Source organism: Boleophthalmus pectinirostris, unplaced genomic scaffold (assembly GCF_026225935.1).
Source record: "Boleophthalmus pectinirostris isolate CB_2022bp ecotype Guang Dong unplaced genomic scaffold, ASM2622593v1 HiC_scaffold_14, whole genome shotgun sequence".
Lineage (NCBI taxonomy): Eukaryota > Metazoa > Chordata > Actinopteri > Gobiiformes > Gobiidae > Boleophthalmus > Boleophthalmus pectinirostris.
In genome coordinates, this window is record NW_026571047.1 from 24,723,734 (window position 1) to 24,751,718 (window position 27,985).

Below are 27,985 nucleotides of genomic sequence, written 5' to 3' on the forward strand. Positions count from 1 at the left end.
CTATTTAGGAACTGGCTGTGAACGGAGAGAGAGAGAGAGAGAGAGAGAGAGAGAGAGAGAGAGAGAGGAAGAGAGAGAGACGGAGAGGAGGAGGAGGAGAGGAAGGGAGAGAGAGAGAGAAGTGGAAGCAGTGAGCGGTTATGTAATGCTGCAGAGAGGCGCTCACACAAAAACAGACCAGATCGTCCTCGCAGTGAGAGAACAGGGAACCGGAGCAAACCAGGACTGTACGATGATTTTTTTTTTTTTTTATTGCAGAATTTGTTGTTATAACCAAATCTGTTTTTAAAATTTTATGTAAGCGATTTTTAATTCATATTTAAAGGGCTCATATTAACTATTTTCAGAGCTCTTATGTTGTCGTTTCGTCATCACAAACTTATCAGGAGTTGTGTTTTGTTTCATTCACACATGTTCATTATTAGTTTGTCTGCGTCTCCAAAGCTCAAAATGTTCTGTTCCACCTTGTGATGTCATGAAGTGGTAGTTTTCAAGTTAACAGCTGCATTTTACTTTTAGTTCAGTACAGATTTGCAGTTCCATCGCTGAAAACATCCAAATGATTCTCGTGAAGGTGTACAGAGTTTGAAAACACAATGAAGCACTTCCTGTATTGCCGCATGACATCACAAAGTGGGACAGAGCATTTTCTGTTTGAGAGAAGACAGAGAACACTCCCGTACACTGTCTTACTTGCAAATTGTGAGATTAGAAGGTTTTAGCACTAGGCCTTCAGTAAGCAAATGGAGTGAGAGGTCAGGTGGCCTATTAAACAGGGCGTGGCGAGCACCCAAGGGTGACAGGTCATAAAAGAACAGTGAACCCAAAACAACAAACATAATTTAAAATACAAAAGGCAATCAACTCATATACAGTGTAATATAAATAATAATAATAATAATAAAACCACTAATACTACTAATGACACTAATGATACTACTACTACTACTACTACTACTACTCCTATTACTTCTACTCCTATTACTTCTACTCCTACTACTACTATTACTTCTACTCCTACTCCAACTACTCCTGCTACTACTACTCCTACTCCTACTACTACTCCTACTAGTAGTCCTCCTACCACTCCTACTACTACCATTACTTCTACTCCTACTACTACTCCTCCTACTATTACTCCAACTACTCCTACTACTATCCCAACTACTACTCCTATCCCAACTACTACTCCTACTACTCCTACTTCTACTACTACTTCTACTACTACTCCTACTCCCACTACTCCTCCTGCTCCTCCTACTCCCAGTCCTACTCCTACTACTACTACTCCTGCTACTCCTACTATTACTCCTACTCCCAACTCCTCCTACTTCAACTGCTCCCAATACTACTACTAAATAATATAGTAGAAAAAATAATTGAAAATACAAGAGAAGAGTATGTGAATACATATAGACATTGTTTATATTCACCCAATTATGGAGTAAGACTGGAGTGTCGGGCTGGGTGTCGTTAAGAAGTTGCCGATACGATACATACCTCGATACACAGGCCACGATACGATACATTTTTGATCTAGTGCACTTTTGATTCAATACGATTCAATAAAAAACAAAGGCTAAATCATGGCTGTGACACTAAAAGTCCAAGTCCACCAAGTTCGTGCAAAGTGAATGATATCAGATATAGGACAGGGAGTACTAAACGTATATCATTTAACAAAAACATGAACTTCATACATACATTTACTATGAAAAACAACAATTTTACTCATCAAAACAGTGAAAATGTCAACACAATTGTAGCTTTTACACAAAATAATGTAGTCAAATATATCTAAAAATATACTGATAGAGCAGTCCAGGATCCAGCCCAACAGAGGTGAGTAACATAATAATCACGTGATACTTGAAAATACAAGAAATGCTTAAATTAAAGTCATCATTAAGACCTTTTGGAGCTAAAGTTCAGAGGGTTATGATACCAATATGCTGTTTGAGAGAAGAACTCAGCCTGGATACGCAGAGTTTGTGTGTTAAACATGTGTAAATGAAACAAAACACAACTCCAGGTCTGTTCTGAATGAAGAAACAAGATTATAACAGATCAGAAAATAGCGTAATATGGACCCTTTAAGCATGTGTAGTCATTTTATGTTCATGGAATTAAAAACGATGCTTTCACACACAAAAATAATCACTACAGTTTATCGTCCATTGTATTTTGAGACAGACATTATAACTTATATTTGTATTTTTTAATAGCGAGAAGGGTGAAAAAGAGTCTAAAAGAACCAAAAAATACATAAAATACATAATGAAGCCTCTGTTCTATTACTGTCAGTTTTAGAGTATTTTAGAAGATAGTTAAAGGAATGAAAAGGCTAAAAACTCAGTGAAAAAGCAACAATAAGAATGGAATCTGAGATAAGAAGACAGAAACTAGAACATTTGGATGCAAGGAATTCACTTTATTTCTTGCAGTAGCTTTCACAATTCCTCTAGACTTTTAAGGCAAAACTAATCTATTCTTATCTGGTATGTTTATTACACTACTGCAAATTGGGTTAATGTCACTCACCCCCATTTATTTTATTCTTTTTTTTACGTTATTCAAGACAATGTTTTAAGAACGCATCAGGAATGTGCTCAGATGTGTCTGTAAATGTCTTGGTCGAGGTTCAGGTATCGCCCAAAAAGTGAATGGAGCGTAAAAGTAACTCTAGAGCCTTGAGACTTTTTACACTACAAGTTTCTGTCTCATTTTGTAGTCACTTTAAAAGAGCCATAATTAGGCTTTTTTCTGTATATAAAATCTATCTATCTATAATGTTGTTTCCGTGTCACAAACATACCTGGAGTTGTGTTGTGTTTTGAGTGTTAGACAGAGAAATAATGAAGAGTTACTCAAACATGTGTGAATGAAATAAAATGTAACTCCAGGTTTGTTTGTTTTTTGCATTCTAACATGTCTTAAAGCTCACAAGAGTCAATTTTGCTCTTAAACAAGTCTCTCACACATAAAATTACAGTGACAGGGTTGCTAGAGAGCACTAACCAACTGTTTTTTCACTCCCCATTTTTGTTGAAAATCAAACACACCAAAAAAAAGTGACTGTCATGTTATTTTAGAGACACTTTTGACTTTGACAGCACAACGTCACCTGCTGCAGTTCAAACCAAGTCAGCTCTTTCTGGTCAGATTGTGTTAAAATAAAGGTCAGATTAAAGCTGAGTAACAGAATTTCAGACAGAGTAATGCCTTCAGTTAGCTTCACACCCCGAGGGAATGTTGACGAGATGAGCTGCAACGCTGCAAAAAAGCTTGGCCAAAATTTAAGATAATGTATCTATCAGAAAATGACTTACAAGTAGTGAAATTATGTGTCCATGCAGCAAGATCATTTTACTTTACAAGTTATCTTAAAATAAACGACTAGGGCTGGTTATCATTAAGAAGTGGCCGATACGATACATATTTCAATACTAGGGAAGTAACGATATCCAAATCTGACGGCACAATATGATCACGATACGCATCTCACGGTACGATATTTATTGCGATATTTTAAAGAGGCTGATATAATTGTAGATAGGACACTTTTTTTGCTTTTAAAATACCTTGACAAGATTTTGGTGTGAATTATTTCCATCATAATCCCAAGAATTTAAGTAAAAAACATATTTCTTCTTGTTGTCTGCGCTGAAATGAATCATGGGATATGTAGTTCCCAATGTTTATAAGATGTTGCTACTGTAAAACAATGCATTTAAGCAAAGGAACTTGTGATTCGATATATTGTGACGGTCCACGATATTATTGTGAGTCTTTTGACGATACGATATCACAATATTTCGGTTATTGTTACATCCCTATGAAACACAAACATTTTAATCATCAAAACAGTGAAAATGTCAAATGTGTCGCATAAATGAGTTTCCTTCCTCTAAACAACCAACAAAACTGTAGCTCTGTAACAAAATAATTTAGTAAAATGTACCAAAAAATCATCATCCTTTTCATAATCATCATATTAAATGATATGATATTTTGATATTTTTGTACAATCCTATATATTGTATTGTTTAATTTGATGTTGGTATAATTTACAAAATTATTTTGTTACAGCGCTACAGTTTTGTTGCTTGTTTAGAGGAAGGAAACGTTTTTATACGACACATTTGACATTTTTACTGTTTTGATGATTAAAATGTTTGTGTTTCAGATTCACTTTGCACAAAAAATGGTTTAACAAAGACTTTTTTTTAGTATCACAGCCATGATTTAGCCTTTATTTTTGTTGAACTGTATCGAATCGATTTGAAATATATCGTATCAAATCGAAAGTGCACTGTATCGAGATATGTATCGTATTGAAACCTTCTAAATAATACCGAGCCTTATTGATATTTTGATATTTCAATATTTTCACACATCCCTACTCTAGACTAGAATTAAGCCATCTCAGAACTCGTAAGTAGAAAATAAATCTGAAAACAGCTGATATAAGTTTTAAAATCTTGTCGAGATGAGATAAATGTGCAGTGGAAGTATGAATGGTTCGGTCTGGTCGTTGAACGGTTACATGAGCGTTCAGGTTTGGTCGTGTGCACAGAGAGAGCTTTGTGTTTTGGCCCTTGAAAAGCCTTTGTCTGAATGTCATCTGCTCTGTAACAGTGATTGCTGCTGACTCATAAGATTAATGCTAATCAACTGATCCTGCTCCAGTGCCCCTCCGCTCCCTCCCGCCCGCTCCCCTCCGCGCCCGCCCGGTCAGCCCAGGTCACGCTCAGCTCACTCGCCTCGCTCTTACGTACGGCTAATGCGGGCAGGGCATCAGGCGCAAACACTCAACACACGACAGGAGCGACAGACAGGCCCATAACCCACTGACCACAGATAACAGCTCCTCTGATAGACCGCGGGAAGAGAGCTGGAACGGTTTGATAAAAAAACAAACAAAAGAAAACTAAGATTTTACTGTAAATATTGATTCGTTGCAGCTCATGTTATCAATATTCTTTGGGTGAGTGATGCTAACTTGAGGCACTGCTCTGTCTGAAGCTCTGTTACTCAAATTGAATATAATCTGAGTTTTGTTTTAACACGATTTGGGCAGAGTTGGAATGGTCTGATTAAAGAAAAAACTAAAGAAAACTAAGATTTTACTGTAAATATTGATTCGTGAGAGCTGGTGTCGTCAATATTTCCTTGGGGGTGTGATGCTAACTTGAGGCACTGCTCTGTCTGAAGCTCTGTTACTCAAGTGAAACCTAATCTAAATTTAGTTTGACACAATCTGGACAGTCTTGGAATGTTTTGATTTTTAAAAAAAGAAAGAAAACTCAGATTTTACTCTAACCACTGATTCATGAAAGCTGATGTCGTCAACATTTCTCTGGGGGTGTGATGCTAACTGGAAGCACTGCTCTGTTTCTCAAGTTAGACTTTAATCCGACTCTTGTTGTAACACGATCTGGGCAAAGAGATGGAACAGTTCGATAAAAAAAAAAAAAGAAAGAAAACTAAGATTTTACTGGAACTCTTTTGATTCATGAAAGCTCATGTCATCAACATTCTCTGGGGGTGTGATGTTAACTGAAAGCACTGCTCTGTTTGAAGCTCTGTTACTCTAGATAAACCTAATCTGATTTTTGTTTTAACACGACCTGGGCAAAGAGTTGAAACAGTTCGATAAAAAAAAAAAAAAAAAAAGAAAGAAAACTAAGATTTTACTGGAACTTTTGATTCATAAGAGCTGTTGTCGTCAATATTCCCTGGGAGTGTGATGCTAATTGGAAACACTGCTCTGTCTGAAGCTCTGTTCCTCAAATTAAATATAATCTGAGCTTTGTGTTAACACCATTTGGGCAGAGAGTTGGAATGTTTTGATAAAAAAAAAACGAAAGAAAACTAAGATTTTACTGTAAATATTGATTCGTTGCAGCTCATGTTATCAATATTCTTTGGGTGAGTGATGCTAACTTGAGGCACTGCTCTGTCTGAAGCTCTGTTACTCAAATTGAATATAATCTGAGTTTTGTTTTAACAGGATTTGGGCAGAGTTGGAATGGTCTGATTAAAGAAAAAACTAAAGAAAACTAAGATTTTACTGTAAATATTGACTCAATGCAGCCACTGTCGTCAACATTTCTCTGGAGGTGTGATGCTAACTGGAAGCACTGTTCTGTTTCTCATGTTAGACTTTAATTTGAGCTTTGTTTTAATGTGATCGGGGCAAAGTGTTGGAATGGTTTGATGAAAAAACTAAAATAAACTAAAATGTTACTGTAACTATTGCTTCATTGCAGCTGATGTCGTCAAGATTCCTAAGGGGTGTGACGCTTAAAAAGAAGCACTGCTCTGTCTGAAGCTCTGTTACTCAAGTTAAACAAAAGACAACTAAGATTTTGTTGAAACTATTGATATCTTGCAATAATATTTAGGTAAGTTAAAATGACTTAAATTGAGAACATTTTACTTTATTTGAGTCAATTCAGCTTGACAAGTAAAATTATCTACCAAAAGAATAAGTGTGTTTTTCTTAATTCAAGCAACATTTGATTTTATTTCTTATTTTAAGCGCAAAAAGTTGTTGTTTTTCTTATTTTAAGTGTACCAAGATGTAGTTTGATATTTTAAGTAAAAAAGGTCTTGTTCCACTGGCAGATTATTTTACTTGTCAAGTGAAATTTACTCAAATCATGATCAAACTTTCTTAATTCAAGTCGTCTTAACTTGACTAGATTTTGTTTTTGCAGCTCATGTTGTCAATATTCCTTGGGGGTGTGATACTAACTAGATGCACTTCTCTGTCTGAAGCTCTGTTACTCAAGTTAAACCTAATCTGAGTTTTGTTTTAACACGATCTGACCAGAAAGAGCTGACTGAGTTGGAACTACAATAGGTGAAATGATTTGTCCGGTTTAAAAAAAAGTCTCACACATAAAATTACAGTCACAAGTCACAAGTTATTCACTCTCAGCATGAAAACTCGAACTGATCACAGGCTTCTGAAAAAATTGTTTGTACTTTTTCTTGAGTTTTTAGACCATTTTTAAAATGTTCTTTGTCCGTGTTTGATACTGATGAACATTACGCCAATAGAGATCCATGTAGCAAACCCACAGCAAGCGTCAACATTAGCTGATATCTGACGAAGAGAATTATAAAAAAAACTAAAAACTGTGCAGTGTCCAGTCTAGATAAAACAGACACAACAGACAAGCCCATAACTGACTGACCACTGATAACAGCTCCTCTGATAAACACCGAGAGTCAAAAAGGAGTCAAAACTGCCTCGATGTGTAAAATGTTTGAATAAAAATAAAAATAAATAGAAACCAAAACTCCAGTCTCGATTACACAGTAGCAACAGAAGAGTCAAAATTGTTTTACTGTTTGAAATGTTTAAGCAAAAAATGTGATTAAATAGTAGTTTCTCATGGTATTTTTAAACGTTAAAAGACAACGCGTGGAAAATGAGATGACCTTTTAGTTCATATATGTAAAGTAGAACTGACAGGTTTCTAGTAAATTTCGAGAAGTGATACATTTTCAACCTGTTGTGTTTAGAACATCACAGGGTTGTCTAAAGTATCCGACTGTAAGTAATACCGAAACTAATATCGAAACTAGATACTCATTCAAGTGTTAATATAAGTTTCAAAAGGACAACATTGGTTATGAAGAAAATACAATTCATTAACGTAAAAAATTACATCCTACAGTCTAAAAATCTAGTCTAAAAAGTCTAAAAGAAAGTGTTTTTTTTACTACTGTGGAAATGTTAGTACTGTGACAACACAACATTTAAGGGATGACACCAGAAATAAATATTCAAAATAATTCAGCAGTAGAATCTGCGTATCATTTGTTCATTCCTTTTTCAAAATAAAACCAAAAATAAGAAAACAAAAAAAACAACTATTTTCTTCATTATTTGTCTTCAAAACCAAAATGAAAAAACAGGTAATGATTTGTTTTTTTAGTTTTCAATTGTGTGATTAAATTAATAATGCTGGACTTTTGCACCGCATATGGACTGAGACCAGGACTGAACCAGGACTAAAACGGTCTCTGGCCCGGTCTCTGGCCCGGTCTCTGGCCCGGTCTCTGGCCCGGTCTCTGGCCCGGTCTCTGGCCCGGTCTCTGGCCCGGTCTCTGGCCCGGTCTCTGGCCCGGTCACCCGACAGTCGATGCGGGAGCACCTCCAGGCCTGTCATGACACTCAGTCCTGGTTTAGGTCTGGTTCAGTCCTGGTTTAGGTCTGGTTCAGTCCTGGTTTAGGTCTGGTTCAGTCCTGGTTTAGGTCTGGTTCAGTCCGTATGCGGCGCAAAAGTTCGGAAAACAAAATCGAAACCTGAAAATATTAATCATTCTCCTTTTTTTTCATTTTGGTTTTGGAGACAAATAATGAAGAAAATTGTTGTTTTTTTGTTTTATTTTGAAAAACGAATGAACGAATGATACATGGATTCAGTAGCACTAATTTAATATGTAAAAATGGATTTCAAAACAAATTTAAACATGCAAGTCCACTCTGCGCATTTGCAAACATTATATTTTGACACATGGGTTCATTCTGAGTAATTAACCCTGTATTTTCTTGTTTTGCGGCACTGTAAAGATCGGTTTATTTCTCTGTGGACTCATTCTCGTTGCTAAGGTCAAACAGCCTCTGATATTCAAACTCACTGAAGCACTTTTGGCACAGACTTTTCAGCTCATCAATAATAAAAGCCCCATTTCTACTTAAGCTCCAGCGTTGGACAATTCATTACAACAGGAGACATTAACCACAGGCACCGGGACACCGAGGCGGGGCTGTTCAGGTCAGACAGGGGCAACTCAAACTCACAAATTATAACGTTATTTTGTGTATTTAGAAAAGTAATTGCATTTTGATCATTGTTTTTCGTTATCTGGACAATACAGACTCTAAAACCAGGGGTGTCTTCTAGAGATAGACTGATAAATCGAGAAGATATTTGGAGTTTTTAGTGCACTATTGGACTTAAATCTCCAGCACAGGGCAATGTTTTGTTTTGGTCAACTTCCTGCCTAAAAAATACACAAAAAAGTTTATTTATACTGTTTATTACAAAGAGATAACCACCCAAAATGTGACTCTACTGCTTTCTCAAAAGGTTTGCGGTAAAAAACGAGCTGTGGGTGAATGTGTAGTACAATTCAATTACATAATTTGAAGAAAATAATAAAAATCTGAAAAAATATTGACAGATCGTATTGGCGATGGATTCTAAATAAATCAGTATCACCATCGGCCATTAAAAACAAAAAACATATTGGTCGATCTCTAGTGTGTATCGAAACACAGACCGTAGATCACTGGTCAATACCGTGAATCATTTTAAAAGTTGTTTTTATCTGAGCGATAATAAATAAGAACCCCGTACACAAACGTCCAATGCAGACAGAGATAATTTATCGGTTTCAGGTAAAAATTTGTAGTCCATTTTAAAGACAGAGTCAATATTCCAAGCTGATACTGATGATTTGATTTGAATACAATTTGATGAAAGCACAAACCTACACTCAACTTTCTGACTTTATTTAGGTCCACTAAGTAACTCAGTCATTCAGCATCGACTTTGGTCTATCAAATATTTTGGTAAATTAACTTGCTTACATAATTTCCTTTGTGGATCAATAAAGTTTGTCTAAGTCTTAGTTATAGGTCAAACAACATCATAACATCATTTTAGAGCTGCTCGATTATGGAAAAAATCATTATCACGATTATTTTGGTCAATATTGAAATCACGATTATTCAAACGATTATTTTTTTGGTTACACGATGCATTTATTCAGCATTTCTCTCTCTCAGAAAAACACTTTGTAATTGACCATTTACGCAAAACACTCAAATTGAAAATAAATATAGTCTACAAATAAGTATCTTAGAGCAGTTTTGTGATGTATAAAACATAAAATGAGTAAAATTGAACATGAAATAAGGCATTAAGAACATAAATGTATCTCTGTATTTAATAAACTAAGATTAATATACTTATATTTAAAAACATCCCAAAATGAACTTTGTTAAGCTTTAAATTATTATTATACGAGTTTGGAGATCGTTTGACACACAAATCGAAATCACAAAATTCAATTAATTGCACAGTCTTATTTATATTCATTTATATATTCAAATTAGATTAAATTACAATCCTGTGCGCCAATCTGTAACCTTATTTTCAGATGTCTTTTTTATCGTATTGTATTTTTACTTTGGGTTTGTTTCGTTTTGTTGTTTTTTTTTTACCATCTGCACACACAGCGTACAGAGTAATAATTACATAAGAGCCGGTAGAGATTAAAGTAGCAGAAATAAAGCGTGTGATTAGTGGTGTTGGAGTAGTTATTGTAAATGCTGGGTTCACGTGAGGTCTCGGCGGTGTTGTCCAGGAGAAGCGTGCATTATGTTGGCTGTAAACACTGATCTGGAGTGACTCATGGAGGAGCAGAGAGCGGAGTGAAGTGGAGTGAAGTTGAGTGGAGTGAGGGGCCCGGGCCTCTTTCTAAGAAAACACCACCAGCACCAAAACACCAACATGTATGCATTAACTCTACAGACGCACACTGTTGGAAAGTTTTATGTGATTTGGCCAATAAAAACTACGATATTGGTATTATTGCGATGTTTTAATGTTGTTTTTTTCAGTCATCATAAAATATAAAATCCATGTGCTTTCTTTTACTGGTGAAAACTGTTGGGCAAGTGACTTTAAAACTGTAATGTGTTATTTATGACTTGTTTCTGTCATTTCAAAGTCATTTGTTACATTTTAAATACAGTAATACTGTAATGTGAGGCATTACATTACTACTGCATTACTTTTAAGTTACTCTCACCAAAATAACTCTGAAGATGCCAAACTTTTGCACCGTATATGGACTGAACCAGGACTAAACCGAGAGGACTGAACCAGGACTAATCCAGGTCTAAACCAAACTGAACCAGAGCTGAACCCGGACTGAACCCGGACTGAACCAGGACTAAACCAGGATTAAAACAGAACTGAACCAGGACTAAAACAGAACTAAACTAGAACTGAACCAGGACTAAACCAGGACTGAACCAGGACTAAACCAGGACTAAACCAGGACTGAACCAGGACTAAACCAGGACTAAACCAGGACTGAACAAGGACTAAACCAGGACTAAACCAGGACTAAACCAGGACTGAACCAGGACTGAACCAGGACTAAACCAGGACTAAACCAGGACTAAACCAGGACTAAACCAGGACTAATCTTGGACTAGAACTTGGAGGCGACTTGCAGACAGGGTCTCTGCAAAGCCCGATCAGGCGTCAGCTGTGATTAGCCCCGTGGAGCGCGGAGTTCTGCGCCGGCCCTTTTGTCCGCGGTCACCTGACGGTCTGACGGCGTTGCACCGCTGCTGATATCGTGGTGATTTTAGCGAATTTGTATGAAGAAAAAGGAAAAACCCACCACTTCAATCCAGGTTAAAAAAGCATTGTGAAGCGCGTTACTGACATTTGTGCAGAGTAAAATATTACTATTTTTTTCTGTGTAATGCCGTAATGTGAAAAATACCTAGAAAATCATACATTCTGACTGTGAGCGGGGTCGCCGCTCCACAGATCTGACCTGTAACTTGGTCTGGTTTGGTCTCAGTGAAGACAGGAAGGTTTAATGCCATACTGTGGAACATTCCAGACAGCTGCACGATATTGGAAGATCTTATGATATACGATACAGATGTTAAGAAGTTATGATGTTGATAGTATCGCGATATTTTAATACACTTTTTAAAATACATTTCAGCTATAATATAGACAAAAAAATACATGCATTTTCATTTGTGACTTAAATTTTTTATTTTTTTATTTAAGCCTAAAATCTGCTTTATTTAACATATTCTTTAAAAAAAAATGCAGTTTTGTCAGACCGGACCTTGGCGTTACTGCGCTATATCAAGTATGTCATGATATTGATTACTGTGTGAGTTACTATTGTGATATCAATTATTGGCTGCTCGATTATGGAAAAAATCATTATCTCGATTATTTTGGTCAATACTGAAATCACGATTATTCAAACGATTATTTTTTAGTTACACAATGCATTTATTCAGCATTTCCTTAAAAAAAACCCCACTATATTATTGATAATTTACGCAAAACTTTCAAAATTTGAAATAAATATAGGCTACAAATATGAACCTTAGAGCAATTTTGTGATGTATAAAACATAAAATGAATAAAACTGAACATGAAATAAGACATAGAAAAACATAAATGTATCCAAAATAAACTATATATCCATCGTTTCTACTTGATGAGTTTGGAGATCATTTGACACACAAATCGAAATCACAATCAAAATTCGACTAAATGCACAACCTTAAAATCAATATTTGCAGTCCTAATAGACACTTAACTAGAGTTTTATATGGTCTTATGTAATGTATAATTCAGGCGTTTAAAACTACTTTCTCCATTAGCACTGATCAGGACGACAACCGACAATTATTTTAGCTCTCGTCTAATCAATATTTTTTTGTTTCAATTAATGGATTAGTAAAACTTATTTCTATCGTACACTGAGTCTTTGAAAACACATAAAAAGTTCAAATATGTTGACTGAAGGCTTCTGGAAAGAGACGATTTATGAGTTAAGTGTTTTATTGATGAAAATCCAAACTAGTTTATTCTATTCTGATTTAATAATGTCACCGTTTTTAGCTTGACAGATCATAATCAGATGATGTCCGACAGCCCTGCCAGTTGATTAGTCAAATAAAGGGAACAGTGTATGAAACTGGCAAAAGTTCTCAAAACTATTAAATGTCTCTATATCTGACCCAAACCACACAGGAGTTCATGCAAAAACAATTTAAACAGAAAAGTACTAGTAAGCAGCAATTATATATAAAAAGATTAAACTCAGACTAGGAAAACTCACTCACACCTAAAGTCTAATCTTATGCATAAAACTTCAAATCTAAATAATGAGTCAATTAAAGTAAATTTTGGTCGACTAAACACCACTTCATTAAAAAAACAAAGGTCACCATATTAAAACAATATAATGCCGTTACTACTTAATGACATTTTCAGTTGGAGAAAAGAACATACTGTATTTTTTCGGACTATAAGTTGCACTTTTTTTTTCATGGTTTGGGTGTTTCCTGTGACTTATACTCCAGTGCAACTTATATGTTAAAATTTTCACACTGACAGCCGCGAGATGCTCTAGTCTTGCGTGTCAGTATCTGCTGCTCCTGTTACTCCTGTATCACTGTCACTTTACTCTACTGCGCATGTCTCCTGTAGAAAGAGCCACTGTCCTGTCTGTATCATTACTTCTGTACCAATTTAAACAAAATCATAAAGACTGAACACAAATGCCCCCAAAAGAAAATCATATCCTGCAGATTACAAGCTGCAAGTAGAAAGCTGCAGCTGAAAATGGTAACTGAGCAGCAGAAAGAAAGTTTGGGGTGAGCGAGAAACTTATGACACCGGGAGGATGCACCATGCAGCTTTCCTGGAAGTCATTGAATGGATCGACAAAGCCTGGACTTCAGTGACAACAAAACCATTCTGTCGGGATTCAGAAAGGCTGGAATAATTCTAACTGGAACTAATGCCGAGTCTGACACAGAAGAGGAAGTGGCGCTCTGTTTACCTCCGGAGATCGGGGAGTTGCTCAGAAGTGACACTGAGGATGAAGAATTGAATGGATTTAGTGATTTGGAGTGAGATGGAGAGTTTGGTAAACTTGTTCTGTTCTGTTGTTTATCTGAAGAACTGTTCATATGTGGCGTTAACAGTCTGTTGTTATTACTAGAACTTTCCTTTCAAGATGAAATGTCAGTTTCTGGTCTCTGATTTTATAAAATAAATTTCCCACAAAAATTGCAACTTATATATGTTTCTTCTTCTTCATTGTACATTTTTTGGCTGGTGCGACTTATACTCCGGAGCGACTTATAGTCTAAAAAATAGGGTAGTCTAAATATGAAGGAGTTGTGTGTTAAACGTGAATGAAACAAAACACAACTCCTGGTTAGTTTTTGATGAGGAAACAACTACAACATAGATCAAAAATAGTAAAATATCAGCCTTTAAACCTTTAAGATACATACCTATACTATTGTTAATATGCGAGATCTGTTTTCTGCATGTTAAGATGGCTGTAAGAATGACAGTGCATGATTTCAAACATTAGTGGTGTTCATTAGAAAGCAGCATCAAGTTCAACTGTACTACGATGTGGAAGCATTACGTGTATTGATTTACCATATACTGAATACATCCACTCTGATATGTTGGGACAAACGGCGCCATATTTCTTGCTAGAGGAGTAGATTGCAATATGATACTGAATATTTTGTTCCCACATATGCAAAGCAGCGTTAGTAGCCATGGTTTTGTAAGTAAGACTCAAACAGATGAACAACAAGCGAGATAAAGCACACTGAGAAATCGTTAAAGGTCCTATATTACGCTTTTATCTGAGCTATAATAAACGAGAACCCCGTACACAAACGCCCAACGCAGACAGATAATTTCTTATCAATTTCAGGTACAAATTTGTCCGGCTCACGTCCTCGGATAAAAGTGCACCATTTTAAAGACAGAATCAATAGTCCAAGCTGATGCTGACAATTTAATTTGAATACAATTTGATGATAAAAGAACAAATGTACTCTCAACTTTCTGACTTTATTTAGGTTCACTAAGTAATAGAGAAACAACAATAGAGATAAAGCACACTGAGGACCTGTTTACATGAGAACGCTTGCGGGTAAAAACGACAAAATATTTTATCGGAAGTGACTTTCGTTTAGACGGTGACGGGATTTTTTGGGGCTTAAAAATGCAAAAATCTGAAACCTCCCTCCAGAGTGGAAAAGTTGAATACGTTCCGCCGTAGCGTTTCCGTTTTCATTGCCCAAGACGCAAAACTCTGGTCAGATCTGCTCATGTCGCGTACACGTTTACATCACATACATACAGTACATAGTAGGGGTGTAAGAAAAAAAAAAAATAATCGATTCAGTGATATATCGTGATATTTCATTGCATAATTCTCAAATCGATTCAAAATGGATCTGAATTGAGTTTTTAAATAATATTTTTCACAAAAATTCATGAGTTACATTCACAGTTCTCATGATTTTAAAAAGTTTATGAATTATATTTCATATAATTGTCTTCTCTTGAAGGTGTAGTTGACCGTTTTATTAGAGGTAATTACTGATAAATTGCAGTATATATCATCCATTGTTTTAGTATCGGGATATATCGTGATATATTGAATCGTGACATGTGAATCGTGATATGTATCGTATTGTCAGACTCAAGGCAATGCACACCCCCAGTACACAGAAACAAACATGTCGGATTTCATACATACCCAATCGGATTCCACACACTTCTGCGTCAAAGTATGCACGCAGATTTCTTCCCGCAAACGCTCGTCTAAACACGGAATAAAAAGTGAAGACGCGACGCCAATTTTTGCATCTTCTGTTCAGACCGTCATCACATAAATGTAGCCTGAGTTTATCTACATCTCCAAGGCTCAAAATGCTCTGTTCCAACTTGTGATCTCATGTAGTGGTATTTTTTTCAAGTTAACAGCTCCTTTTACATTTTGTTCAGTAGAAGACGGCAACTCCAGGCCTGAAATCATCCAAATTAATCCAGCGAAAGTGTGTGGAGTTTAAAAACATAGCGGAGCACTTCCTGTATCACCACATGACCTCACAACATGGAACAGAGTGTTTTCTGCTTGAGAGAAGAACCTAAATATGCAGGATTCGTGCGTTAAACATGAGCGAATGAAACAAAACAAAACGCAACCTGCAGGTATGTTTTTGACGAGGAAATGACCTTACAGCAGAGCAGAAAAAACATAACACGGGCTCTTTAAAATTTGTCCAAGAATGCCGCCCCAATGCAATTTACTATAAACAGACTTCGCAAAAGATTTTCCATAGAGATAATTGGGCCAAAACACGTTCACCTACTAACCTAATTAAAAACTCTAGACTAATATAAAGCACAAACTCAAATACTTAAGATACGCATTGCCTCACAGTATATCTACCAACGTTAATGTACATTTACAGAATATCTTAACACTGGAAAACGAATTTGACTGTATACAAATGTAATATGGTAATGCTAGAAATGCCATTAGGCTCACAAACTAACGCTGAATAGCTAAACATTGACACCTGAACGGCAAAGTCCACGAAGCTGTCAGTAGCCGTTTATGGCCATGACAACAGATTAGGCACCTATACATCAGAATGGAGTGAATGTATAGGGTTTAGAAACTGGCCATGAACTTATCGTAAAGTTTCTGTAAAGTTTTGGCATCTGGAAAGCTACGATTTAAATTCAACAGGTGAAAAACACACTGGAGAACAGGGCTGGTGTCATTAAGAACTTGCCGATACGATACGATGCATTTTGTGATACAGCGCGCTTTCGATTCAGTATAATTTAATACGGTTGTGTGGAAAACAAAGGCTAAATCATGGCTGTGATACTAAAAGTCCACTAAATTCACTAAGTTAATATGAAAAACACCAATTTTACTCATCAAAACAATGAAAATGTCAACACAATTCTAGCTCTTACACAAAATTATTTTGTAAAATACACCTAAAAAATACTCTTGGCGATAAATTGACACAGCTGCTCACAATATCGATACTGTACCATCAAATTAAACAATACAGTATATCGATATTTCAATATTTTTGCACACTCCTACTGGTAATGTGCAAAAATGACAGCGTTTTGTTCAAATAGGTGGAACCAAATTAAATAGATGTTACTGTTTGATACATATGAAACATAACTGTATTTTTTATTTTTACTTAACATATAGTTATGCCTTATATGACACTACTCTCCCGTTATTTTTGCTACTTATTTTGAATTTATTATGTCCATTTCTTTGTTATTGTATATTTTATTGCGACATGTGAGCTACTGTGTCCAAATAATTTCCCTTGTGGATCAATAAAGTTTGTCTAAAAGTCTAAAAGTGCAAAAACTCTTCTGCAGCTGAGCAAATGTTGACCAATAACGATTACTTTCATTCACAAAAACTACAAATGAGTGCTCTGTAGCTTTAAAATACGATGGCCTATATTCTGTTGGATATATTCAGCAAATAATTGACGTCTATTGGTAGAACCTGAACACAGACAATAAATGAGCTGGCAATGACTTTGGACAATGGACAAGTGTGTCATCATTCAACCATTAACTTAACCGAAGAGACAATTTCACGTATAGCAGATACTGTGGCTGTAAGCATTGTATTTATGGTTCTAAAGCTGTTGTTTAATATAAGACTGCAATAAGTGATGCCAAATAATATCTATAGGACTATTTTTTAAGAAATTATGATAGAATTTGCTGTTAAAATTACAAAATGTAGATGTTTTGATTAGGTTTATGGCTAAAAATGTACAGAAATAGGCACTTACTGGGTCTACGCATGTGAAAACTGTCTTTTGATCAATAAAAATATGTATACACTCTGGGCAATTGTGTCAAAAATATAGCAGTTTATCACACAGTTGTTATTTTGCACATTTTTAAGTAAGATTTATAAGCTTATCTATCATCAGCAACTAAAAATATTTCAATTGTGGATTTTGTCTGGTTAAAATTCTTTCAGAAATAGTTCCCATGCCCTCCATCTGACATTTCTAAATCAATTTCTCGTAGTGAACCCAACCCAGTCCAAGTTGTGTAGCTAGCTATACCGGTGTTAATTAGGGCTAGTTATTATTAAGAAGTTGCCGATGCGATACATACCTCGATACATAGGCCATGATATGATACATACCTCAAAACAGTGAGCTCTTGATTTGATGTAATACATTTCAAATCGATTTGATACGGTTCAGTAAAAAAAATAATGGTCAAATCATGGCTGTGATACTAAAAGTCTTTAAGTTAATATGAAACACGCCCATTTTAATCATCAAAACTGTGAAAATGTTAAATGTGTCGCATAAACGAGTTTCCTTCCACTAAAACGGACATGTCAAACTCAGGCCCGGGGGCCAAATTTGGCCCGCGATACAATTATATTTGGCCCACGAGATCAAATCAAATATGTATTAGAGCTGTCCCGCCGGCTACAGATCGGCTATAGAGTCATTATTTTAAATTTTGTTATTATTTTATACTATGCTTGTTCTGGATTCAATGTTTAAGCAAAATTATTATTAACCATTTATTTTAATAAGAAAATATTTAACATTACATATCTCGAAAGAAGAGAAAACATGCAGATGTCGTTGAAATTTCCCAATAAATTTTTTATTTGGCTCAAGACTTAGTCCCAGTTTTTAATTTTGGCCTCTGTGAATTTGAGTTTGACACCCCTGCACTAAACAAACAACAAAACTGTAGTGCTGTAACAAAATAATTTAGTAAAATATACCAAAAAACACTCTCAGCGATATATCGATACAGCAGCACACGATATCGAAACTGTATCATGACATTAAACCGCACGATATATGGATAATTTGATATTTTTGCACTCCCCCTAAGTGTTAACCATTCGCAATAACAAAACCACAAAAAGCACGTTAAAATACGGTTCACAAAATTGCTTCTGACGACGAATAGCGTGATTAGAAATACGTGCGGCACACATTTATTTTTCCTAAACAAGAGTACGCTCCGTTTGTCGAGCCAGGCTACGTTCTTGCACAACACACGTCACGTATCGGACCCGCTGTCAGTGTCTGCTTTTGGACACGCGTTTGTGTGTTAAATACCTATGTAGTGACCACATGTCCAACTTGCATGCCACTTCCACTGCTCCCCGCGCCGAGGCCTTCGTGCGAGCGTTGTGTGTAGGGGATATATATATGTGTGTGTGTGTGTGTGTGTGTGTGTGTGGATATGTGCTAAGTGTGTGAACCGAGCTAACTTCACGGCTAGCTCATGACGTTAGACTAGCACGCATACCCGTTAGCTTAGCATGCTACTTACGTTTTCCTGTCGATACGCGAATCCAATCCTGATTTCGTCCTGAGTTTTGCTCGATACTGAAGAAGAGGCGTTATCCTGCCCGTCTGCGAAATTAACGCCAGCCAGCTAACTATGATATGTTTCCTTATTTGACAAAAATAATCGCGATTGGCCTCAGATGAGCGGCGATAATTCCTTTCTCGGTGGTCCCCTGCTTGGATAGCGTTGATTTTTACGCATGGTTGACGCCAGTTCTGTCCCTCGCATTAAACGCAGGCAATTCCGATCGCTCCGAAACAAAAAAAACACTGACAAATCTGTTATAAAACACTGACAAATCTAGCACTTTCGTCCATTGAAAGGCCAGAGCTTTCCTTCGACTTTGGGTGCTGAACAAGAGGAGGTGCTATTTTTGGCATAAGCGCTCCGATTGGTCGGCGCGCGGAGTCAAAGCGGCACCTAATTGGTCGAAGCGGGTGTCAATTAGCTCTGCCCCTGCCCGGATCTGCTCTGTGATTGGTCCATCCCCAAATATATGTGATGTATTGGATCTTTCGGACGCACTCGTTACAAAACCACTGCACTAACTAATTAACTAACTAAATAACTAACTAACAAACTAAACTAAATAAATAAAATAAAATAAAAAACAAAACCACTGCACTAACTATTTAACTAACTAAATAACTAACAAACTAACTAACTAACTAAATAAATAAAATAAAACAGAAATCCAAACCACTGCACTAATTAAATAACTAACTAACAAACTAATTAAATAAATAAAATAAAACAAAAAGCAAAAACAGTGCTCTAACTAACTAACTAACTAACTAACTAAATAAATAAATAAATAAATAAAACAAAACAGAAAACCAGTGCACTAACTAACTAACTAATCAACTAACTAAATGAATAAATAAATAAAACAAAAAACAAAATCAATGCACGAACTAACTATATAAATTAATTAAATTAATTAACAAAAAACAATACCAGTGCACACCAGCGCAGGAAGGAGTCATCTTTAAAATCAACATCTTTTACCACGTCAGTCATTATTTATCACAATATCATTTTTGCACTGTTTTCTTGTACACTGCTTTAGAGTAGTTAGACTTTGACAAACTTTATTGATCCACAAGGGAAATTATTTGGACACAATAGCACACACATCACAGTATAATACAATAACAAAAAGTTTAAAAATACATAAATGGCCAGAATAAATTTTAAATAAGAAGCAAGAAAGATAGTTATCAAATAAGGCTTAATTATTTAAATGTATATGTACAAGTCGAAATAAAATGGAAAAATAAGTAATAAAATATCATCAAAACCGTGAAAATGTCGAATATGTCGCATAAATGAGTTTCCTTCCACTAAACAAACATCAAAACTGTAGCACTGTAACAAAATAATTTTGTAAAATACACAAAAAAAATACTCATATATAGCCATATATTGATACAAAAACCCACTATATCGATACTGTATGATCACAATAAACGATACGATATATCAATATTTTGATATTTTTGCACACCCCTAGTGTTAATCATTCACAATAATAAAAATACAAAAAGAAGTATTGGCTGAAGTGAGTGTCAGTTAGCTCTGCCCCTGCCTGGATCTGCTCTGTGATTCATCCCCAAATATATGAGATGTATTGGATTTTTCAGACACACTTGTTACAAAACCAGTTCACTTCCATTTTTAACAATATAAATTTGAATATTTAGTAAGCCTGCACATTGTGTTGGGATAATTTCATATCCATAAATTCAAATTCTCCAATTCCAGATCATTATTTAAAATCAATATCCTGGACATTAAGAAGTATCTTCAAACACTAAACTGCAAAGTCCATCAAGCTGTCAGTAGCCATTTATGACCATGACAACAGACAGAATGGAGTGAATGTATAGGGTTTAGAAATTCACTATAAACTTATCTTAAAGTTTCTGTAAAGTTTTACCATCTGAAAAGCTACGATTTAAATTCAACAGGTGAAAAAACACACTGAAGAAGTAATGACACAGTGTTTTTTCAAATGGGAATTACCAGATTCAGTACATGTTATTAGTTTCTTTTTTCAGACCTAGAGTTTTGTTTCATATCTGACAGTTTCGACTGCTTACTAGCGCTCTTCCTCAGAGTGGTCACGTGATGTGACTGTGTGAGATTCAGTTCATGTTACTGTTTACATTCAACATTCAAGGCTGATATACTTGAATTGCTATATTTCTGTATTTTATTTAATTTTTTTATTCTTACATGTACATTTATATTCCTTATTTATTACAAAACCAGTGCACTTCCATCATGAACAACATAATTTGTAATATTTAGTAAACCTGTGTATTCTGTTGGGAAAATTTCATATCCATAAATCCAAATTCTCCAATTCCAGACCCCTATTTAAAATCAATATTCTAGACATTAAGAACTATCTTCAAAGACTAAACAGTATTTCAAAAAACAAATCTGTCAAAACACTCAGTATTACAGAAGAAATAGGATTTTATTTTTAAAACTTCCTCAGACTCTTGGATGGATTTCCTCGTATGTATAATTATCTGTCTCAGTTTAACCCTCCAGGCGCCAGAGGTTTTTTCCAGAAACGTTCGATTTTGACGCCTTCATTTCAAAATTCTACAACTTAAAAGTGATAAGAGACAGAGGCTTTCTGTAATTTGGAGAACTATTAAGTTTATGATGATATGATATGATGATTGACAGGACATAGGGTTATCTGTTACATAAAGGTGAGTTGTAGGGAGTATTATCTGTTACATAAGGATAAGTTTTTGTACACTTGTAGGGAGTATTATCTGTTACACAAGGGTGAGTTGTTGTACAGTTGTAGGGAGTATTATCTGTTACATAAGGGTGAGTTGTTGTACAGTTGTAGGGAGTATTATCTGTTACATAAAGGTGAGTTGTTGTACAGTTGTAGGGAGTATTATCTGTTACATAAAGGTGAGTTGTTGTACAGTTGTAGGGAGTATTATCTGTTACATAAGGTGAGTTGTTGTACAGTTGTAGGGAGTATTATCTGTTACATAAAGGTGAGTTGTTATACAGTTGTAGGGAGTATTATCTGTTACATAAAGGTGAGTTGTTGTACAGTTGTAGGGAGTATTATCTGTTACATAAAGGTGAGTTGTTGTACAGTTGTAGGGAGTATTATCTGTTACATAAAGGTAATTTATACAGTTGTAGGGAGTATTATCTGTTACATAAAGGTGAGTTGTTGTACAGTTGTAGGGAGTATTATCTGTTACATAAAGGTGAGTTGTTGTACAGTTGTAGGGAGTATTATCTGTTACATAAAGGTGAGTTGTTTGTACAGTTGTAGGGAGTATTATCTGTTACATAAAGGGTGAGTTGTTTTACAGTTGTAGGGAGTATTATCTGTTACATAAAGGTGAGTTGTTGTACAGTTGTAGGGAGTATTATCTGTTACATAAGGGTGAGTTCTTGTACAGTTGTAGGGAGTATTATATGTGACATAAAGGAGAGTCGTTGTACAGTTGTAGGGAGTATTATATGAATTTTTATAGGCCTGTCCATGAGTTTCAAGCAAAATTGTGAAAAATTAAAGCTGTTGCCAAAACAATCGACAATTTCCAAACAAAATATCGTTGGAATTGTAAAGTTGTGAAAACCTCGATTGCGCGATGAGGAACCATTTAAATTTAGAGGAACATAACGTTGGCCAAGTTCTTAGTTTTAGAATTTGATCAGTTACACAATACCTGCTTCAATAAACGATCTATTGTTACTAGGACTAATTATAACTGACTGTACAGCAGCTTATTGTTTAGAGTTAACTGGCATACACATAATTATACACACGCGTTGTATAAGTTTGTATGGAAAGAGATACTGTAGACCTGTCACAATAACAAATTTTGAAGCACTGTATGTCACTACAGAGAAATATTGTGATAAAAACTACTTTTAAACTACTTCATATCTCTGACACAAAAACCATAAAGCAGAATAATCCCAGTAAAGCAGCATTCAAATATACAGTGTCAGGCATTGGGTAAACTAACATTACAAGAAGACGACAGCACATCCCGATTAGACAGAAAGTAAAATGTAAATTCATGAACCATAAACCATTTTTTCATCATATTTAGTAAGGGTGTAACGATATCCAAGTCTCACGATACGATATGGTCATGGTATGAACCTCACGGTACGATATTTATTGCGATATTTTGTGGAGGCTAATATGTTACACGACTCAATCCAAAGAGCTAAAACTTAAAAGTAATTAGAACTGTTATTTCTTCATGTAGTTGCCACTGAAATGGAGCAAAGGATCATAGTCTATGTATCGTATTTTCCGGGCTATTAGACGTGCTCTTAAGGCAAGGCAAGTTTATTTGTATAGCACAATTCGTACACAAAGTAATTCAAAGTGCTTTACAGAATAAGAAATACATTAAATTCATAATAAAATCTAATCAAAACATAAATAATCATAAAGATTAAAATTAAAAAGAGAGACATAAATTGGAAAGAAGAGTGTGGAATGAAAACCTTTCAGTTATATGCACAGTTAAACAGAAATGTTTTGAGCCTGGATTTAAACAGCGTCACAGAAGAGTCTGTCTCACATGTTCAGTAAGACTGTTCCAGGTTTTAGCTGCATGAACCTGAAACGCTGACTCCCCTTGTTTAGTCCTGACTCTGGGCACCAGCAGGAGGCCGGTCCCTGAGGTCCTCAGAGTGCGAGATGGTTCATATGACACTAACATGTCACAGATGAACTTTGGTGCTCGCCCATGGAGACACTTGTACACAAGCAGAGCTGCTTTAAAGTCTATTTAAGTCTGCTCTTAAGCCTCCAACCCCATCAAAAGATGACTACACACCACAATCCAGAGCGCCCTATACACGAATCCACTTGGGTGTCCCAGCACGACTTCAATAAACTACAAAGCCGCACCACCTGCAGAGCACACAAACACACACGGAGCAGACAACGACCGCACAGCGAGAAACACCCACAGACTCCCACTCATCACTCCACGCCGACGAGGAACGGAACGAAGGAGCGAACCGAAAAAGTGAGCGCAATGTGTCACTTCTAGACACAACTGAACAACTGAGTCACTGCGAACACGCCGACAATCCAGTGGTCCCAGACAGCACCCTCCCTACACGCCACAACTGAACAAAGCCCAGAGTCACCGTGAACGCACCAAACAAAGTCCCACTGACCCATCCAACTGTTGTGTTTCGTTTAAAGTCCAGTGCGGTTTATTTGTGAAAAAAGTTCGAAAACTAGACCATTTAATGACAGTGCGTCTTATAATCCAGAGCGCCTAATAGCCCAGAAAATACAATAGTTCCATCTGTCTTTTTTTAACTATTGCTGCACCATAACTCTTAATTTAACCAAAGAGACTTGCAATTCGATATACTGTGATGGTCCACGATATTAGTGTGAGAACTTTGACGATACGATATCATGATATTTCGGTTATTGTTACATCCCTAATATTTAGCAAAGAATTTGAACTTTATATCTAATCCATTGCCCATTCCAACAACAAGAAACCAATCAAAAACATAGAATCCTGCATTTCATTAGGTCTGGTTACAGTCCAACACTTTTTTATTTAAGTTTTGGTTTGTTTTGTTTTTCATTTTCTGTTTGTATTTTCTACATTTCTTCATTAAAAAGTGCATTTTGTAACTTTTCTGGTTCCATCAAATACTTTTACTTCATGGAGAGTATGGTATTAAACCTTCCTTTCTTCATGGAGACCAACCAGACCAAGTTACAGGTCAGATCTGTGGAGAGGCGACCCCGCTCACAGTCAGAATTCCTGTTTTTCTATGTATTTTTGAGCTATAAAACCACCTGTAATTGAATAAATGTAAAAGTACCAACCAAAAAAGTTACACGGTCCGCTTTTAATTTTAAAAAACAAAACAAGAAAGCAAAGTGAAAGCGTTGTATCAGTTTGTATTGAGGTATTTAGAGGGATAGTGCGTAGTATAGCTGGTTTATCCCTTGTCGTTTTGCGATGGTAGCCTCGGATTAAACCTGATTCTTATTAATGAAAAACTCCTCATATTTCAGCGAGGCCCCGGGAGGAAAAGCCTGGTTTAGAACGCACACAACACACACAGCAGGGACGTTTGGTTGTAACATTCAAAGACATGTTACGGACAGAAGGGCAGATTTCACAAGTGGTTTTTAATTTCCCAAGATGAGGGATTATCTCCGTTAGAATTTGATCACTGGACTCTGATTTGAGGATGTTCAATTGCAGATTATCCCAAATATTAAGTCTTTTGTCCCCGGTGTCCCCCAAATCTTTAAATCCAAACACACAAACTGACATACATGGACACGCTGATAGAGCTACACTACAGTTATTGTTTGGTTTTCTTTTCTTTTTAAAAAAAAATGTGATTTATTTTAAAGAAATTTATTGGAAAAATATTCAAACTAAAGACAAAACCCAATAACACTGTGAAATATTTGCACTTTCCCACGATTTCAGTTGGAAAGCTGGAAATAAATTTTACTTGTCTCTATATCGAGATGTTATTTCTTTGTCTGGAATTTTCCGTATGCAATGATTCTGTCTGTGTCCATGAAGGAAGCAAGTGATGCGACAAGACTTGGTTACAGGTCAGATCTGTGGAGCAGCAGCCCAGCTCACAGTTAGAATGTACTGTATGTTTCTCAAGGTGTTTTTAGCAATAAAAACACTTTCATATCACACTGTGGAACATGACAGGCAGAAGCAGATCCTTCATGCACCTTATTTTCTAAAAAACTGGGACATCCAGAAAATTAGTTGTATTTTCAGTAAGCAGTTTTTCTGAAAAAACAAATAACATTGGGACACATAGGGCCTGATTCATGATTCATCCGGTCATGGCATTGCAGCATTAGGACTCGACAGTACGGGTACTTTTTTTCTTCAAAAACAATATCGTAATAATTGCATTCTCTTTGTTCTGTCAGTCTTGGGAATCGTTGCCAACGCAGAATGCATGTCCATCTCAAGCTTTGTTTACTGTTGTTGTCATGACTTCACAGCTCTTCTCTGATCTCTTCTCTTCTCTGGTCTACAACTTTAGGAGTTTTTGCGAACCGTCTAGTGTATTCTGATTCATGATCTAGTCGCTGGAGAGAAATGAAATTGAGCGGAGGCACTAGGTGACACTTGTATATAAAACTGAGTATAAAACTGAGACAAATCACTGGTTTTAGATACATTTTCTGGGACAGGGGACACAGGGCTCAAAAATGGGACTGTCCCGGGTAAATGTTTTTATTTACCCTGGACAGTCTGGTCACCATATACAAACTGTATCACCTAAAATAAATACAAATGCTGAAACAGTACAGATTTTTAGAAGGTTTGTTTGAGCAGAAGCAGTTTTTTCTAAATGTAACACAAAGACTGTAGGTATAGACCAGGGGTGGGCAAACTTTTTGACTCATGGGCCACAAAGGGTTCTGAAATTTGACGGAAGGGCCGGACCAGGAGCAAATGGATGGAGTTTTTTGGTAATCCACTTCATAAGAGAAAAAAAATAACATGGGAAATGTAGAAAACATATTACATGTTATTGAAATATCCAGTAATTGATTGACTTCAACAAAATATCTGTCTTTCAAGTCCATCAGTATTTACAATCTATTAAAATGACTTTTTAAACACCAAAAAATATTATTATTATTATTCAAGTTCGGAGGGCCAGATTAAAAGGATTAAAGGGACCCCGGGCCGTAGTTTGCCCACGCCCGGTATAGAGGGACATATATGGGTTCCCTGTAATGTCAAGACTGGCTTTAAGGTCTTAGCAGCAGCTGATGAGAGTAAATTAAAATCAGTTTTGTCTAATCTCCTGTCCTGTGAACAAGTGGCCCACCACAGCCCTCCCAAATCTGATCCCACCAAGTGTTTACAGGGATAAGACGGCTTAAAGACACCCAATCCCAAACGAGAAAGTCCCGCACTGAGACATGCACCGGCAGCAGCCAATCTACACCAGGGAGGGGGTTAAATTCCTTGATTGTGTCCCATTTGAGGAGGGGTCTGGCAGGGGACAACACTCTCATTTTCAGCCTGTTCCGGGACATCTGGGTCACATCATTAAGAGCAATCTTCTGCTTGTTCATTCGCAGCTTACACAGATTAGAGCGAGAGGAATACAAGGGAATACAGGGATTTACCAAGCAAGACATGGGGCAGGTGGAAGGTCAGAGTAAAGAACGAGGAGGAGAGGTTTTAAGATACGGCGATAAAACCTTAAAACATGGAAAGTATCTGTGAAATGAGGCGCTTTTTGGAAAACTAAAACAACAACAAACAAAAAAAAAAAAACATGTTTAATACAATCTATAAATAAGTATGCATTTTATAGACTAGTGTTATCAGCAAAAGTCATTTCAGTTTCATATTATGACTAGAGGTGGGACCAAGTCATCGTTTTGCAAGTCTCAAGTCAAAAATAGGCAAGTCCAAGTGCAAGTCACTGGCTTACAAGTCCAAGTCAAGTCCAAGTCGTCTGCTTTGAGCTTCAAGTCATTTCAAGTCTTTAAACCAAAAAAGTACCAAATATTGCTTAGATTTTTGCAATTTATATGAATTTTAAAATAAATTGCACTTATAAACTCATAGTATGTTTATATATGAGTATTTATAGAGTATATAAGAGTTGTAGAAATGTAATTTTTTTTCTTGACAAGATCTTAGTGTGAATCATTACGGTCAGAATTGAAAGAATTCAGATTTAAAAGTGTTTCTCAAGGGGTCAAGTCCGAGTCAAGTGTCAAATCACTGACCTTCAAGTCCAAGTCGAGTCCCAAGTCTTAGTCCATTTTATCAGGTCAAGTCTCAAGTCCTCAAAATAGAGACTCAAGTTTGACATGAATCCAAGTCTCCACCTCTGATTACGACAATATTATGACATAACATCCTTGTTTTAACCACAATAACTGCACAACCCTGACT

General features: G+C 36.1%; 1 protein-coding gene across 2 annotated transcripts in view; it reads right to left on the bottom strand.

The window, feature by feature from the left end:
* ppm1bb (protein phosphatase, Mg2+/Mn2+ dependent, 1Bb) overlaps positions 1 to 19,377 on the bottom strand; it is a 57,790-nt gene extending 38,413 nt beyond the window's left edge. The window contains exon 1 of one of the 2 annotated variants that reach the window (XM_020940685.2): positions 19,002 to 19,377. The gene's annotated coding sequence lies outside the window, so the exon portion shown is untranslated. Of the gene's footprint in view, positions 1 to 18,784; positions 18,917 to 19,001 lie in introns of those variants that run through there. The other variant, XM_055149903.1, reaches the window with a different exon arrangement.
* Positions 19,378 to 27,985: the final 8,608 nt, after the last annotated feature.